Source organism: Stegostoma tigrinum, chromosome 1 (genome assembly GCF_030684315.1).
Source record: "Stegostoma tigrinum isolate sSteTig4 chromosome 1, sSteTig4.hap1, whole genome shotgun sequence".
Classification (NCBI taxonomy): Eukaryota; Metazoa; Chordata; class Chondrichthyes; order Orectolobiformes; family Stegostomatidae; genus Stegostoma; species Stegostoma tigrinum.
The window spans coordinates 169,974,951-169,993,722 of record NC_081354.1 but is presented as its reverse complement, the minus strand read 5'-3'; positions in this window follow the sequence as shown (position 1 = coordinate 169,993,722).

Sequence of the window (18,772 nt, the reverse complement as noted above, 5' to 3'; positions counted from 1 at the left end):
TAAAGGCTAATGTGCCATTTGCTTTCCTAATTATTTGTTATACTCACATGCTAACTATCTATGTTCCTTGCACAAGCCTGCTGTGGATAAATTATCACAAGCTACCTTTAATACAACTTCTTATTCACAAACAATCAAAAGCTGAAACAATTACTTAAACTTTACTGCATGTAACAACCAAAATGAAACCCTTCAAGTAAGCAAGTTAAGCCTTAGAGCTCAACTTCATTATTACCCGATCAATGGTGGAATTTAGCTATAATTCTAACTAACATTGTCTATCTCTAGATGTCCAGGGTTCAAACCTCATGCCATGTTGGTCTTCAAAGTTCTGCTGCTAACCAATCCTAATATTGAATTCTCATAGGATTTTCTGTCTTGTGAAGTCTCTGATGTGACCTTGTTGATGATCCTTTAGATCTGTTCATCCGCAACAATGATTACTCTTCTGGAGTCATCAAGCCTGGAGCTTGTTTTCTTATCAGGAGTAGCTTCTCTGTTCCTGGTTAACTGTTTGTTCCAAACATTGACTTTCCTGCCATTTACCCCTTCACCTGAGGACATTTCTTATGCAAACAATCATAATTGTCTATTCCTCATAAGGCACTAAGTTATCAGGCATTAATTCCTTCCTCTCTCCCAGGAAACAGTTACATCGCTTCAACTCATTCTTCCCAGGGAAGCTCCTTTTAATTCCATTATAACAGTTTCTTCTTGTCTCTTTTATCTCAGGAAACAGTTTATTCCAGAAAGAGGTATTGTTAATTCTTTCTATCTCTGAACAGTTATTAATGTTTTGAAGCTTACAGTATCACAACCCCATCCCAAGTCTCTTTAAGCGTCAACATTTTCAAGTTTTACACCCTTTAATAAACAGTCTGCTTTTCTGTTCTTAGTGAATAGTAAATAATTTCATACTTTGCTACATTAAAACCAATCCGTTGCTCACTAACAACCTGTCTTTACCTCTTTGTAGCCTCTCTGTATCCTCCCAACGTCCTAAATTTTGGTGTGCATGTCCATAAGACCATAAGATATACAGGAGCAGAATCAGACCATTCAGCCTATTGAGTCTAATCCACCAAATGATCATGGTTGATATGTATCTCAACCCCATTCTCCTACCTTCTCCCCATAGCCCTTGATCCCCTAATGAATCAAGAACCTGTCTACTGCTGTCATAAATACATTAAATGACTTGGCCTCTACAGCTGTCTAACGGCAATGAGTTCCCCAGATACGCTAGCCCCAGCTGACAAAACTCTTCCTCATCTCAATTCTAAAGGGACATGACTTCACTCTGGGGCTATGGCCTCAGATCCTAGTCTCTTCCACTAGTGGAAGCATCTTCTTTGTGTCCACTCTATCCAGGCCTTTTAGTATGCTGTAAGTTTCAAATAGATTTCTTGTTCATCCTTCAAAACTCCTTCGAGTATAGACCCAGAGTCCTCAATTGCTCTTCATCTGACTAGCCGTTCTTCCCAGCGATCATTCTTGTAAACATCCATATGGAGCACTTCCAATGGCAGCACATCCTTCCTTAGGTACGGGGCCCAAAACTGCTCACAATATTCCAAATGCTGTTTGACCAGAGCCTTATACAGCCTCAGCAGTATACAGAGTCATTGAGATGTATAGCATGGAAACAGACCCTTCAGTCCAACTCGTCCATGTTGACCAGATATCCTAAATAAATCCAGCCCCACTTGGCCCATATCCCTCTGAACCCTTCTGATTCATATACCCATCCAGATGCTCTTGTACTCTAGCCCTCTCAAAATGAACACTAACATTGCATTTGCCTGACAAATTGCGAAGTGGATATTAACCCTAAGAAAATTGTGAACTCAGATTCCTAAGTACCCTCGAGCTGTAGATTTCCAAAGCCTTTCCCCATTTAGAAAATAGTGTACAACTCTATTCTTCCTTACAAAGTGCATAACCTCACACTTCCCCACATTGTATTCCATCTGCCATTTCTCTAGCTAATCGCCTAACCTGTCCAAGTCCTCTTGCAGCCTACCCACTTCCTCAACACCACCTGCCCCTCTACATATCAATGTACCATTTGCAACTTAGCAACAACACCCCCGGTTCCAAATCATTAATGTATAATTTAAATAGTTGTGGTCCTAACACAGACCCTGCTGGAACTCTGCTAGGCTGCCATCCTGAAAAAAGACCCTTTTATCGTCATGCTGTGCCTTCTGCCTGTCAGTCAATCTTCATTCCATGTAGTACCTCACCCCTAACCCCATGAACTTTTCTCTTATTTAGTAGCTTTCTGTGAGGCACCTTGTCAAAGCCCTTCTGGAAATCCAAATGGATCAGGTCTACTGGTTCTTTTTTGCCTAACTTGCTCTCTACCTCTTCAAACAATTCTAACAGATATGTCAGGCATGACCTCCCCTTGACAAAGCTGTGCTGACACTGCCCTGTTTTACCACATATTTACAAGTACTCTGCAATCTTATCATCACTAATTGACTCTAAAGTTTTACCACATCTGAGGTCAGATTGACCTGCCTAGAGTTTCCTGTCTTCTGCGTCTCTCTCTTCTTATATATTTCCAATAGTTCCTCGCGATATCAGGACGGGTAGTTAAAGTTATTAAGAAGGCATACGGTAATCTTGCCTTTATTAGCTGAGACATAGAGTTTAAGAGCAGGAAGGTTATACTAGAACTGTATAAAATATTGGTTAACCCACAGCTGGAGTATTGTCTGAAGTTTTGCTCTCCACATTATGGGATGGATATGATAGCACTGGAGAGGGAGCAGAGGAGATTTATCAGAATGTTGCCTGGACTGGAGAGTTTCAGTTATGAAGAGAAATTGTACAGACTGGGATTGTTTTCATTGGAACAGAGGAGACTGAGAGGGTAAGATGACTGAGATGTATAAAATTACAGGGGACACAGACGACATAGATGGGAAGAAAAACTGAAAGAACTGTGGATGTTGTAAATCAGAAACAAAAACAGAAATTACTGGAGAAGCTGAGCAGGTCTGGCAGCGCCTGTGGAGAAGAATCAGAGTTAATGTTTCTGGCCGAGTGACCTTTCCTCAGAATTGTTTTTGTTTCTGTTTTTGTTAGATGGGAAGGAACTTTTCTCCTTGGTACAGAGATCAGTGACCGAGAGGGTATAGATTAAAGGCCTGGGGCGGGAGTTTTTGAGGGGGTATGAGGAAATCCTTTTTCCCAAGGGGATGGTGGGGTTCTGGAACTCAGTGCCAATATGAATGGTAAAGGCATTATCGCTCACAACCTTTAATAAGTATTTCAAAGTGCAGTTGTAATTTTATATGTCAAGGCATACAAGCCTATGGGCCAAGTGCTGGATAATGGGATTGGAATGGTTGGGTAGTTGCCTTTAACTGGAACAGACTTGATGGTCCTAGGGCCTATTTTGGTGCTGTAGATTCTATGATTCTTTAGAATTCTTGCATTATTTCCATCTGATTGCAAATAACCTTTCAGGCAGTGCTCCAGCAGGTCTCAATGTTCAACTAGTGAGAAGTTTACCTGTGTACGGTTTGATCGCTCAACAACTCATTTTAGAATTCCTCAAATACAGTTATGAGTTTCTCCCTCTTTCAGATTCTCAACTCATCAAGACACAAGGCCCAGGAAACTGACTTTATGAATTTTGTCCTTCTCCTCACACTTCACCTGCCATCATGTTTGTTGCTCCTGAACTTTCCACTCAATATACTGAAATGCCTCATGATTATCACATTACAATTCTCTTCAGCCTTCCCTATTTGCTTAAACAATCCATTGCGTACTTGCTCACCTTGAGCTGACAGTCATTAGCAGTTGCTAATTATTACTTTGCTGCCCTTATCATGACTAATTTCTACATAAATTGCTTCCATGTGGCAGTGTCGAAGAATCATTCTGTTTTCTTGTAAATGCTCAACTTTTCAGAACCCAGCCTGGGTTTAATGTTGTGCATTGAGGTGGAACAAGGAACTGCCCCAGTCTCCAAAGGGCAGCCCCATTGTCCTCCTCATCCTTAAACTAGTGCAGTTCCAGTTTTCAGACATTATTTCATGCCAGTCAGATCCTCAAGTAATTTATTGAAGATGATTAGCTGTTAAAATTGTTTACTTGTGATTTTTGAACAGGTAGACGCATGGAAAATGCATTAATACAGAGAATTCTGGAAAGGTACATTTTGATAGGAAGAATAAGGGCAGTCAATATTAACTTCAGGGTGCAATTCTAAAAAGAGTATTGGAACGTAGAGACTAGAGGTTATATGTGTACAAGTTGTTGAAGGTGTTACGGCAAGTTAAGAAAGCTGTTAATAAAACATACCTAGGCTTTATAAGTAGGAGGACGAGAGTGCCAAAAAAACGAACCCTCATGAAACTCTGCTTTGGCCTCAGCAAGAGTATTGTGCTTAATTCCAGGCTTTAATCACATGTTAGGAACAAACATTAAAGTATATTCAGGAAGAGTTACAAGGTTTGGATATCTCTTGTGGTGCAGTGCTGGCATCCCTACACCTGGGCTCAAAGGCCTGGGTTCAAGTCCCAACTGCTCCAGAGATCTGTAATAGCATCTCTGAACAGGTTGATTAGAAAAATAGGTTAAAATTAAAAAGAAAGTTTGGTTCCAGGGATGAGGGACTTCAGTAATGTAAATAGATTAGAGTGGTTTGGGGTGTCTTAGAAAAGATAAAGGTTGAGTTGAGATTTGATAGAGAGGCCCAGACTGAAGGGGTGGGGAGAAATTGTCTCCAACCCAGTGAAAAGATCATAGTGCAATGATTTAAGGTGATTGACAAAAGAGGTAACTTTAACAAGAAGAAAAGTTCTTTACATACAGCAAGTGTTTAGAATCTGGAATTTACTGCCAGAGAATGTGCTGGAAACGCTTTCAAGCAAGACTTTCAAAAAGGAAGTTAATTGCATTAGCACCTGAAGAGAAACTATTTTCAGGGCTACAGGTAAGGGTAGAGGGTTTTGGCTAACTAAGCTAACTAAGACGTGACAAAGTTGATTGATGAGCGTAAGGCTGTAGATGTCATATACATGGACTTCAGTAAGGCGTTTGATCAGGTTCCCCATGGCAGGCTGATGGAGAAAGTGAAGTCACGTGAGGTCTAGGGTGTGCTAGCTAGATGGATAGAGAACTGGCTGGGCAACAGGAGACAGTAGTAGAAGGGAGTTTCTCAAATTGGAGATGTGTAACCAGTGGTGTTCAACAGGGATCTGTGCTGGGTCCACTGTTGTTTATGATATACGTAAATGATTTGGAGGAAGGTGTAGGTGGTCGGATCAGCAAGTTTGCAGATGATACTAAGATTGGTGGAGTAGCAGATAGTGAAGGGGACTGTCAGATTACAGCAGAATATAGATAGACTGGAGAGTTGGGCAGATAAATGGCAGATGGAGTTCAATCCGGGCAAATGCGAGGTGATGCATTTTGGAAGATCTAATTCCAGAGCGAAATATACAGTAAATGGAAAAGTCCTAGGGAAAATTGATGAACAGAGCGAGCTGGGTGTTCAGGTCCATTGTTCCCTGAAGGTGGCAGTGCAGGTCAATAGGGTGGTCAAGAAGGCATATGGCATGCTTTCCTTCATTGGGCGGGGTATTGAGTGCAAGAGTTGGCAGGTCATGTTGCAGTTGTATAGGACTTTGGTTCTGCCACATTTGGAGTACTGCGTACAGTTCTGGTCGCCACATTATCAAAAGGATGTGGACGCTTTGGAGAGGGTGCAGAGGAGGTTCAGCAGGATGTTGCCTGGTATGGTGGGTGCTAGCTATGAAGACAGGTTGAGTAGATTAGGATTATTTTCATTAGAAAGACGGAGATTGAGGGGGGACCTGATTGAGGTCTACAAAATCATGAGGGGTATAGATAGGGTGGATAGCAAGAAGTTTTTTCCCCAGAGTGGGGGACTCAATTATTAGGGGTCATGAGTGCAAAGTGAGAGGAGGAATGTTTAAGGGAGATATGCGTGGAAAGTTCTTTACGCAGAGGGTGGTGGGTGCCTGGAACGCATTGCCAGCGGAGGTGGTAGATGCAGACACGTTAGCGTCTTTTAAGATATATTTGGACAGGTACATGGATGGGCAGGGAGCAAATGGGCACAGACCCTTAGGAAATAGATGACAGGTTAGACAGAGGATCTCAATCGGCGCAGGCTTGGAGGGCCGAAGGGCCTGTTCCTGTGCTGTAATTTTCTTTGTTCTTTGTTCTTCAGCTGCTCTTTCAGTGGGCCAGTATGGCTATGACAGGCAGAATGGCCTCCTAAGATGCTGTAACTGTGCTGATCTGATGACATACAGTGTCTGAAAATGTGGAGGTAAAAATTAAATAATAATTATGATAATGATGGCAAAACAAGAAAGTGGGGCTGATTGGGCAACTCATTCAATGATTTGGCACAGGGATAATGGGCAGATGTTTTCTTCTGGGTGATATTACTCTACATTTACAAAGATGTCAGACCAAAATTGTGCAAAGATTGTCTCTGATACTGCAGCATGATTGTCCCAAATCCTGAACACAGTGGACAAAAGCAAGTCAGTTAGAAACATGTTGCAAGAATGAAAAATTAAGCTTTTGATATTGGAGAAAAAAAATCCAATTTTGTGCCTCTGTATCACCCTCTGTATCATGTGAAAGATCAAGGGTGAGGATGAAGGTGAAGAGTTGGGCACTCAGAATATTTCACATCATCCCTCAGCACCTGTCCACTGTTTCTGTCAAAGAAGCGTGAATTTCTCATAGATGTCAAACCAATCTGTTGTTCTTGAGGCAGGTGTAGTTAGTAAATTTACAGACAATAGCAAAATTGGAGGTGGAGTGGACAGTGAAGAAGGTTACCTCATAGTACAACGGGATCTTGTTCAGATGGCCCAATGAGCTGAGGTTGGCAGATGGAATTTAGATAAATGTGAGGTACTACATTTTGGAAAGGCAAATCAGGGCAGAACTTATCCATTTAATGGTAAGGTCCTGGGGAGTGTTGCTGAACAAACAGACCTTGGAATACAGGCTCAGAGTTCCTTGAAAGCGGAGTCCCAGGTAGACAAGCCGTAGTGAAGAGGGCATTCGGTACACTTGCCTTCGTTGGTCAGTGCGTTGAGTATAAGAGTTGGGAGGGGTTACGTTGAGGCTGCACAGGACATTGGTTCAGCCAATTTTGGAGTATTGCATGCAATTGTGGTCTCCCTGGCACTGGAAGGATGTTGTGGAACTTGAAAGGGTTCAGAAAAGATTTACAAGGATGTTGTCAGGGCTGGAAGGTTTGAGCTATAGGGAGAGGCTGAATAGGCTGGGGCTATTTTCCCAGGAGCGTCAGACGCTGCAGAGTGACATTATAGAGATTTATAAAATTATAAAGGGCATGGATAGGGTGAATAGCCAAAGTCTTTTCCCCAGGTGAGGGTGTCAAAAACCAGAAGATATAGGTTTAAGAAGATAGGGAAAACACTTAAAAGGAACCTAAGGGGCAACTTTTTTGCACAAAGGATGGTACGTGTATGTACCGAGCTGCCAGAGGAAGTGGTGGAGGCTGGTACAATTACAACATTTAAAAGGCAGCTGGATGGGTATATGAAAAGGAAGGGTTTAGAACAAAGTGGGCCAAATGCTGGCAAATGAGACTAGAAATACCTAGGATATCTAGCCAGCATGGATGAGTTGGACCGAAGGGTCTGTTTCTTTGCTGTACAGCTCTATGACTCCATCCACTATTGCAATTATTATATCTGTTATTGCCCATTGTTCTATTTGCTAACAATATTAAGATGTAATTGAAACACATTTCTGTACTTGTATTTTACATCATTTATACATGGAGGCAGAACACATGGCCAATATATTAAATTAATTACTTGAATACACTAAATGAAGGACATCTGCCTTGCTGCTGACGTATATTACGTTCCTGTTAAGAGAGTTCACTTTAAGCATGCCATTGTAGAATCATAGAAAGGCTACTGTGTGGAAGTAGGCCATCTGGTCCACCAAGTCCACACCGACTATCTGAAGAGCACCCCAACCAGACCCACCCCTGCACTATATCCCTGTAACCCTACATTTTGCCTGGCTAATCCACCTAGCCTGTACATCTTTAGACTGTGGGAAGAAACTGGAGCACCTGGAAGAAACCCGTGTAGACATGGGGAGAATGTGTAAGCTCCTCATAGACAGTCACCTGAGGTTGGTGTTGAACCCAGGACCCTGGTGCTGTGAGGTAGCAGTGCTAACCATTAAGCCACTGGGCTGCCCTCAACCATAGCAAGATGCGGCAGAAAAGAACATTGGCAGATATAGGGAAGTAGAGCAAAGCCGGACGCAGTTATAACGAGCCCTGCACTAACTGAAACAGATTGCATACACTAAGATGATCTTTAGATGACTATAATGGATATCTGCTATCCTGTCTGCCTGAAGTGATTGATAAACCAGAATCTGCAAATGAACATGATGAGACAAGAGTTGTGAACAAATGTTTCACACTCAGTTTTATGGGAATTATCAATATCATCACACTTCTGGAATTGGACAAATTCAAATGATCTATCCTCCATAAAGGGGCAATGATTTATTATTGGCTAAGTGTGATTTTGGGTAAGTAGCAGTATACGCATGGACATGGATAGCATGATGAAATCTACAAATATTAAGCTTTCAACATACAATGCTTCATCAATTCCATATACAAGAATAATGGTATTAAATAGTATTCAATTTGCCTGGATGTCAGATCTGTTTTTGATTGTAGACATTGCTGAACCAGCAATTACACGTATATCAGCGTACCATGGCCTTAAACTAGACTTAATTCATAGAATCACAATAGAAGAACAGGAGGCACAACAGAAATTATAGCAGAGATAGTAGGGACTGCCGATGCTGGAGAATCTGAGATAACAAGGTGTAGAGCTGGATGAACACAGTGGGCCAAGCAGCATCAGGAAGGCTGATGTTTCGGGCCTAGACCCTTCTTCAGAAATGATCTCTATTTCTGAAGAAGGGTCTAGACCTGAAACATCAGCTTTCCTGCTCCTCTGATGCTGCTTGGCCTGCTGTGTTCATCCAGCTCCACACCTTGTTATCTCAGAAATTATAACAGACTATTCAAGAAACATGTGCAGAACTGAATATAAAAGAAGAATGAAACACTTCACTGAATTAGTAGAGCTAAAATCCTATATTTCCGTTGTGGAGAGAAAAGTGATAGTTCAAAAGGAAAGGATCAAACAAATAGGAAGGATGTTGTGAAACTTGAATGAGTTCAGAAAAGATTTACAAGGATGTTGCCAGGGTTGGGGGGTTTGAGCTACAGGGAGAGGCTGAATAGGCTGGGGCTATTTTCCCTGCAGCGTTGGAGGCTGTGGGGTGAGTGTATAGAGGTTTATTAAATTATGAGGGGCATGGATAGGTGAATAGCCAAGTTTTTTTTAGGGTGGGGGAGCCCAGAACTAGAGAGCATAAGTTTAAGGTGAGAGGGGAGAGATTTACAAGGGACTTGAGGGCAACTTTTTCCTGCAGAGGGTGATGTATGTATGGAATGAGCTGCTAGAGGAATTGGTGGAGATGGTACAATTCCAACATCTAAAAGGCATCTGGATGAGTATTTGAATAGGATGAGTTTAGAGGGATATGGGCCAAATGCTGCTGAATTGGACTAGTTTAATTTAGGATATCTGGTTTAGTATGGATAAGTTGGACTAAAGGATCTGTTTCCATGTTGTACAGCTCTGTGATGCTTTAACTAGCTCAGGATAAATTCCAACTTGACAATACCAATCCTGTCTGTCGAGATAGTAAGGAAGCAGGAGGAAACTACAAGTTCTGTATCATCAATCTAATTTTTAAAAAAGTGCTAGTCTACAGAAAGGTCTGGAGCAACTCACATAAAATATACGAGGCTCAGCTACAGTAGCAACATAAACACTGACTTGAGCTCAAAGCACTGCTGGTGAAAATGACAGACCTGCAAAAACAAGTGGAAATGTATAGCACTCAGAAGGAGGAGCTGCAACTCATGAAGCAATCATTTCAAATATCAATGATTCTGTAGTGAAAGAACTCAGGCAAAACATAGACAGAATCAAACAACCATTGAAGCAGCATTGAACATTTGAGGAGGATCAGGGTTTAAAGAAAACAAAAAGAAGTTGGCGAGTCTGGAAAGTTGTTTAGAGGAGATTGTGTTGTAGAACATTTACTGTAATAGCAGGGCATTTAGGAATACCTTAATATAATCAAACAGAGCCAGCATGGCTTCATGACAGTGCAAGCATGTCCTACAAATTCACTAAAATTCTTTGATCAGGATAGATAAGGGAGAACCAGTAGATATAATGTATTTGGAATTCCAGAATATCTTTCATAAGGTACTACACACTGAGGTACTTAACAGGCTAAAAGCCCATGGTGTTGGGATAGTACATTAACATGAATAGGGATGTAACTAATAGCAAACAGAGAGCTGGGTGAAATGGAATATCTTCAGGATGGCAATCTATAACAAGTGGAATTTCACAGTATCAGTGTAGGGTCTGCCTCCAATATATACTGATCATTTAGATTGGAAATGAATGCATTATAGCCATCATGGCAGATGACAAAACATTGTGTAATAGTCATGCAACACAGAAACAGACCCTTCAGTCCAATTAACAAGGTGTGGAGCTGGATGAACACAGCAGGCCAAGCAAGCAGCATTCTTTCCTGCTCCTAAGATGCTGCTTGGCCTGCTATGTTCATCTAGCTCCACACTTTGTTATCTTGGATTCTCCAGCATCTGCAGTTCCTACTATCTCTCATTCCATACACTAACCACTTTCTGTGTCAAAAGGTTGGACCTCATGTTTTTTACATTTTTTTTCTCTCACCTTAAAAATATGCGCCTAGATTTGAATTCCATCACCCTAGGGAAAAGACCATTGCTATTCACCTTATTTATTCCCCTCATGGTTTTATAAATCTTTATAAGGTCACCCCTCAACCTCCTAAAGTCCAGTGAAAATAGTCCCAACCTATTTTTATATCTCAAATCTTCCATTCCCAGCAATATCCTGGTAAATCTTTTCTGAGCCTTTTCCAGCTTAATAACATCTTTTCTACAGCAGGGTGATTAGAACTTCACATCATCCTCTAGAAGAGGCCCTTCCAATGTCCTATACAACCTCAACATGGCGTCCCAACTCCTGTACTCATAGAATGCATGTGATAAGACTGACATAAACAGTCTGCAGAGGACTGTTGGAATATAATGTGGGAAAATCTAACGTGGCAGGAGGAACAGAGAAGCTGAATATTATTCAAATGGTGAAAAACTGCAGAAAACCACATCACCGAAGGATTTGGGAGTCCTCATCCATAAATTACAAAAAGAGAACGAGCATACTAGTTCAGCAGATAATAGAAAAGCAAATGGAAATACAGAAAACGTTTTGCTAACCAGCGGTTATGGGACCAGGAGTGTACCGGTTGATCAAACACTCCACATGATTAATGTAGAAACACACAGTAAATTGGGGTGGCACGGTAACTCAGTGGTTAGCACTGCAGCCTCACAGCACCAGGGACCCAGGTTCAATTCCAGCCTCGGGTAACTGTCTGTGTGGAGTTTGCACATTCTCCCCGTGTCTGCGTGAGCTTGGTTCAGTTTCCTCCCACAGTCCCAAGATGTGCAGGCTAGGTGGATTGGCCGTGCTAAATTGCCCATAGTGTTCAGGGGGTGTGGGTTATAGGGGGATGGGTCTGGGTGGGATGCTTCAAGGGGCGGTGTGGACTTGTTGGGCCGAAGGGCCTGTTTCCACACTGTAGGGAATCTAATCTAATCATAGAAATGAAATGCAGGGGGTATACACATCACTGTTATACTTTACTTACAGCGTAAATCACTTAAACATTAATGCAACTTTGCCTTAAATAAAACTAACCAGCAGAAAACCTCCTCAGTCACATCCTCAACAGACATTAGGAAGATCACAATAATGCAGTAAACTTCCGTTATTCCAGGGATAAAATTTTTGCTGTTTTATTGGGAGTGCCAGTTCATATGATGCCATTTAAAACAAAGCTTGCTGCATTTCAAAAGACATTGAGCATAAAAATAGGGAAGCCTCACTAAAATTATACAAGGCATTAGTCAGATCACACCGAGAATACACTTTTGGTTCCCTTATTTAAGAAAAGGTACACCAGCATTGAAGGCAGTCCAGAGATAGGATGATACCAGAGATGGAGAGGCTTTCTTGTGAGGACAAGTTGAGTAGATTGTTCCTGTACTCGTTGGAAAATGTCAGAAATCAACAGCACCAGGTTATAGTTCAACGAGCTTATTTGAAAAGACACCACTGATGAGGATGTCTTAAACAAACCCAGGATGCTGTTGGCGTGGAACATTTGGACTGAAGGGTCTGTTTCGGTGTTGCATGACTATGACACGATGTTTTGTCATCTGCAAAGTTGGCGATAATACATTAATTTCCAATCTAAATGATCAGTATATGAGAGAGGGGGCAGGGGAGAGAGACAGTGAGTGTGTGTGTGTGTGTGTGTCTGCGTGCGTCTGTCTGTGTCTGTGTCAAAGAGAGAGAGAGACCCCTCTGATCTTATAAATTCTGCATCTGATTCTACCTCTCTCACTAACACCTAAAGAAACAGTGATGATCCGAAAGCTTGCTGGACCAAATAAATGATTCCAAATAAACCAGCTGGACTATAACCTGGTGGTGTGTGATTTCTGACCTTGTCCACCCCAGTCCAACACCAGCACCTTCACATAGTTGGATAATAGAAGAATGAGTGGTGACCTTATTGAAACATACAAGATTCTTAGAACTCGGGGGTAGATTCTGGGCAGTTATTTCTTTTGTGGGAGAGTCTAACACCAGAAAGCATCATCTCAGAGAAAGGGGTCTCCAGTGAGGACAGAGACAAGGAGGAATTTCTTCTCTCCGAATAGTGAATACTTTACCACAGAGGGCTGTTGAAGCTGTTTGTTAAGTAAATTCAAGGCTGAGATAGACAGATTGTTAATCCATAAAGGAACCAAGTCTCTGGGGAAAAGACAAGAAGTTAGTGTTGAGGATTGTCAGCCAGCCATCTGTTTCTAGATCTTACGATCTTAAAATAAAACTAAAATACTTCAGAATCTGGAAGTCTGAAATTAAAACAGAAAGCGCTGGAAATATTCAGAATCATACAGTCTGGAAGGGAACTTTGAGCCCATCAAGTACAGCCAAAAATATATTAGGACCAACACTAGCCCCACATTAGGCCCATTTCCTTGAATGTTATGACATCAAGTGTTCATTCAAGTACCTTTCAAAGGTTGTGAGGTTTTCTGCATCAATTACCATCCCAGACAGTGCATTCCAGGCCCCCACCACCCTCTGGGTGAAAAAGCTTTTTCTCAAATCCCCTCCCAGCCTCCTGCCTTTCACTTTAAAATGATGACTCTTGTTATTGGCCCTTTGCCTAAAGGCTGAAAGGCAACATGATAGAAGTTTACAAAATTATGAGAGGGCATGGATAGAATGGATAGCCAGAGTCTGTTTCCCAGCATAGAGATGTCAATTTCTAGGGGACATATGTTTCAGGTTAAAAGGGGAAAGTTTAAAGGAGATTCGAGAGGCAAGTTGTCGACACAGAAGGTTGTAAGTGATTGGGATGCGCTGCCAGAGGAGTTTGTAGAAGCAGATACAATAGCAATGTTTAAAAGGTATTTTGACAGACACATGAATAAACAGGGAATAGAGGGATACAGATTCTGTGGAGGCAAAGGCTTTTAGTTCAGAAGAATGTTATGTTGTCACAATCATAGTAGGCAGAAGGGCCCATTCCTGTTCTGTGTTTCTGTTTGTTATTTGGGAGCAGCAGCTTTCTGTTCACTATGTCCTGTCCCTAATAATCTTACATACCTCAGTCAGGCCCTCCCGTCAGCCTTCTCTGCTCCAAAGCAAACAAGTCAAGCTTATCCAACCTCTTTTCATAGTTGATAACTCCATCTCAGGCAACATCCTGGAGAATCTCCTTTGCACTTACTCCAGTGCAAAAATATCCTTCCTGTAGTGAGGTGACCAGAACTGCCCGCAGTACTCCCGCTGTGGTCTAACCAAAGTCCTGTGCAGCTCCAGCATGACCTCCCTGCCCTGATCAATAATGCCACAGCTAATAAAGGTAAGCATCCCAATCCCTTCTTAACCACCCCGTTAACCCGTCGTGCTATTTTCAGGGATCTGTGGAAGACATCCCACTGTTCCTCTGAGCATCCTAATGTCTTGGCAGATTTCTCAGAATGTGCATTGAAAGGTTCCTCACTCTGTTTGATACCAATCTCCACCTCAGTTCCTGATCCTCTCTTCCTTCTGTATTTGTCAGCAGCCGCCCCTAACAGGCATGTCCCACCAATATAAACTCCCCTCCACTAGATAGACTCACAATAATAATTTTGAACCTGTTACTCAATCATTCTCTATATAAAAAAAACTTGCCTCCTACATTTTTTATTTACCCTTGTGTGTTTCCTATTTCGCCTAAAATGAGAAAACCTTCATTAGTACTCTTTCTGTTTATCCTCATTTTCACTCAGACTTTCTTCTAAGCTTAACCAGCTCCTTTTTATTAAAAACAGATTTCTTATAGTTAATGTTCCTATTTTAATTATCACCCTTGCTAACATTGAATATATAGTTCTAATTAATTCACAGAGATATAACTTAAATACTCTTTCTTCTTACCAGAGCTGTTTCTCCTTACTGAGTACATTTGATTTATGTTCCTACTATCTCTGATTGATACCCTTTACTGGTCTCACATAATTATTATTGACTTAATTAGTTCACAAGTAACTTCAGCTTTGGCTGAACAGATAATCCATCAAGCCAGTTGAAGAAAAAGGTGAACACATTCAATAATAACAATGACTTGTGTGAACTTAGCATCTTTAATACATAAGCCGTTGCAAGGTGCTTCTCAGGAACATTATCTAAGAAAATTTCATATCAAGCTACTCTAAAGCAAATTTGGGAATGGGCACAAATAATTTGATCAAACAGGCAGACTTTAAAGAGTAACTTTAAAATAACATCCATAGACACGCCGTAAAAGCAACCCAGAAAATGTTGCGTCATTCAAAAAGATAGGATTGCTAAAGGAAAGTTATCACAAATGAATTTGGGATTTCTGAGTAAGCTGGCGCTTTGTAGACCAATAGTGAATCATTCATTCCAAGCACATGACTTAATGAAGTCCACAACCTTTGGTGTCAGAACAAATCACATCAATTAATATATAATGAGTTAAAGTTAATTCAATAACGTCATAAACTTTGCAGATGGTTCTGAGAAAGAAAATCACATTTTTCATTAAAGGCAATCAAGACTGTGCTGCTAACCAACAAGCAGACAATTAACAGGAGCTAATGAAATGATGCACATAATTGTACTGATGACTCAACCTACCTTTCATATACTGCTGATTCCTCTGTTAAAGTGTGGTTTGATGTCAGAAACAGAAGAACAGGAGAGTAGACCTAAGTAATCTTTCAATCAGACACAGAGACTATGAGCTAATTGGCCTCATTCTTTGCTCTAAGATTCTGTGGCAAGTCTGCGAAGCTATAACTGTGAAATTGTAACTTGAAATGCTGGAAACACGCAGATCAGTCACAATCAACATAGTGCAGAGGTGGAGGGACACAGCAGGTCAGGCAGCGTCAGAGGAGTTGGAAAGTCAATGCTTTTGGGCCTAAAGCCTACATCAGTACTCTGACGCTGCCTGGCCTGCTGTGTTCCTCCAGCTCCACGCTGTATCAGCTCTGACTCCAGCATCTGCAGTTCTTGCTATCTCCAGATCAGTAATAAACTTGTACAAGAAAGTAAAGACTGAATGCATAGCTTGCATCCATCTTTACATAACTAATAGGAGCAGGAGAAGCAAGAGAAGGCCAGTCAGTCTCTTAAATCCAGTCCTTGAGATCATGGCAGGTCTTTACTTCACCTTCAATTTCCTAGCTATCCTTGTGCTACTTGATGTTTTTAACATGTAGAGAACAACTGAATGTACTTAACCATTGGCGTCCACTGCTCCAGGTCACCCTTGGACACCACAGGATAATTTAGCATGGTCAGTCTACATTTCCTGTTGATCTCACTCTCTGTGCACCTTGTCTGCAGGTGGAACATTGCAATCTTTCTCTCTGTTCTATTACCCTAATGCATTTTGAATAATATGATCTGCCTGTACTGCACTGTCCGGAGGTATATGTGACAACAATACAAATAAATCTCTGTGGTGGAGAATTACAAAGATTCACTATGTGAAGAAATTCCTTCCCACCTCAGTCTTAAGTGGCTCGGTCCTTACTGTTTCCCTAGATTCTAGGCACATGCCCAAACAGGGGAAATATTCTCCCTGCATTAACATTAAGAATGTTGTATGTTTGAATGAGAGCATTGAGTTCATCCCCCTCGCTGGCAATTCTAACTTGCTCCAAGTAAGGAGACCAAACCTACATGCAATAATCCAGGTGCAGTCTTACCAAGGCTGTACAAAATTACAGTAATATCTTCATGTCTATACTCAAATTTTCTTGTTATTTTGGCCAGTACGCTATTTTTCCTTTTAGTTGCTTGCCCTACCTGCACGTGAACTTTCAGTGATTCATCAGCAACTTCACAACCTCCCACAATTGAACAAATACTCTGTGCAGGATGTTTCTTCATGTGGGAAAATTTAGAATGAAACATCATAGTTTTAGCATCAGGGTAGCAGAAATGAGAGGAAATTATTTCTCTCAAAGGGTCATGAATCTATAGAATTCATTACCGCAGAGGGTGCTGGATACTGGAACTTTAAATAAATTTAAGAACGAGCTAGACAGAATTTTTAATTAATAAAGGGTGATGGAGAGTGGAGTTGATGCCGAGATGAGATCAGCCATGATCATATTGAATAGCAGAGCAGGCTCAAGGTGCTGAATTGCCTATTGCACGGTGGCTCAGTGGTTAGCAGTGCTGCCTCACAGCACCAAGAATCCCCATTTGATTCCACCCTCGGGCGAACGTCTGCGTGGAGTTTGCGCATTCTCCCCGTGTCTGTGTGAATTTCCTCCGGGTGCTCCGGTTTCTTCCCACAGCCCAAAGATGTGCAACCTCGGTGGATTGGCCATGCTAAATAGCCCATAGTGTTCAGGGATGTGTAGATTAGGTGGGTTACAGGGGATGTGTCTGGGTGGGATGCTCTGAGTGTCAGTGTGGACTTGTTGGGCCAAAGGGCCTGTTTCCACACTGTCGGAGTTCTATGATCTAATCTAATTCCTGCTCTCGTTAATAGGTTCTTCTGTACGTCTGTTCATGCTAATGCAGTGGGTATCTGCTAATTGCTCCCTATGGTATCCACCTGTTTTCTTGGCTAGTTGACATACCCTTGAAGCATCTTTGCATTCTCTTCACAACTACAGCTTCCACCTGGTTTTGTGCAAGCAGCACCCTTGGAAATATTGCACCTAATCCCCAACCCCACTCTTGCTAAACATTGTGAACTGCTCTGGTCCGAGTACTGATCCTTACAGTAACCTCACATCCTGTCAACCTGATAAGGAAGAAGATGCTGCCAATATTATCACCTAAACATGAAGCTCTCAGCTAGATGGGCTACAAAGTGCTGCTAGACAGCTCCATTGGTCCAGTGTTTCTAGCCTACTGATGGTCCAAGGTTGCACATACAACCCAAGGTGTGTGTCATGGCCCCTTAGATGTCCCAATATAATGACCTCCACAGGAGTTGACAGGCAGTATGACCTTCAAATGAGCAATTGCCCTGCTTCCCTCAGCTGAAGTCTCCAACTCTGAGCTTGAGTTGGAAACTGTGGACTGTTCACTGAATATTCACAAAGGAAATAACTGGATAGATAACTATAAGTCCAATATGCCATTCACTCACACTGACATACTGACTCTGTGCACCCTACAAACCCCACTTAACCCCTTGATTCCCAACTATTCCCGCTGATGTTCTGTGGCTGACCTTTGTGGTTGGACACAGCCATTCAGCTAAAATCCTGACAATTCAAGAGATTCACAACTCTCCAAATGACAGAATTTCTCTTTTCCTCAGTCGCAAATGGTTGACACCTTCCCCTGAGAATTTCCTCCCCCGATCTAGATTTCTCCACTGGGGTAAACCACCTTTCACTATCTGCGCTGTGAACCTCTTCAGAATCTTGAAAGCTTCAGGAAAATCATCTCATTCTTCTGGACGCCAGCCAGGAAAATCATCTCATTCTTCTGGACGCCAGCCAACCCACGTCCAATTTAATAAACTTCTCATCACAGGGCAACTCTGTCATCTTAGGAACCGATATGGGATGGTATTTGAACGATATCAGTTCCATATTGACCTGTTTTGGAAAGAAATATGGTGACACAGTGAGGGAATGCAATTCAAATCCCAGACAAGCCATGAGCAATTTGAATGGCAGAGCAGTACAATGGGCCCTATGGTCTGTTCCTAATCCAATTTCTTACGCCCTCGTGCAACGAAGCCCTGAAGTTTCATTTCTCCTCCATTATTCCATTTAGGCCACATTTCTGCAGAATCATCCTCAGAACTCATTCAGCCCCTGCATTAAAACTTTGTTTCCTGAATTCTGAAACTTTGCTACTGTTAATTTTAATCTTAGGCTTCAGTAGGATGATCTCTTTGCATTAAATCTAAAAAGGAACATTTAATTGAAAAATGATATTCAGATTGCAATGGCCTACACTCATGTTGTTGAATA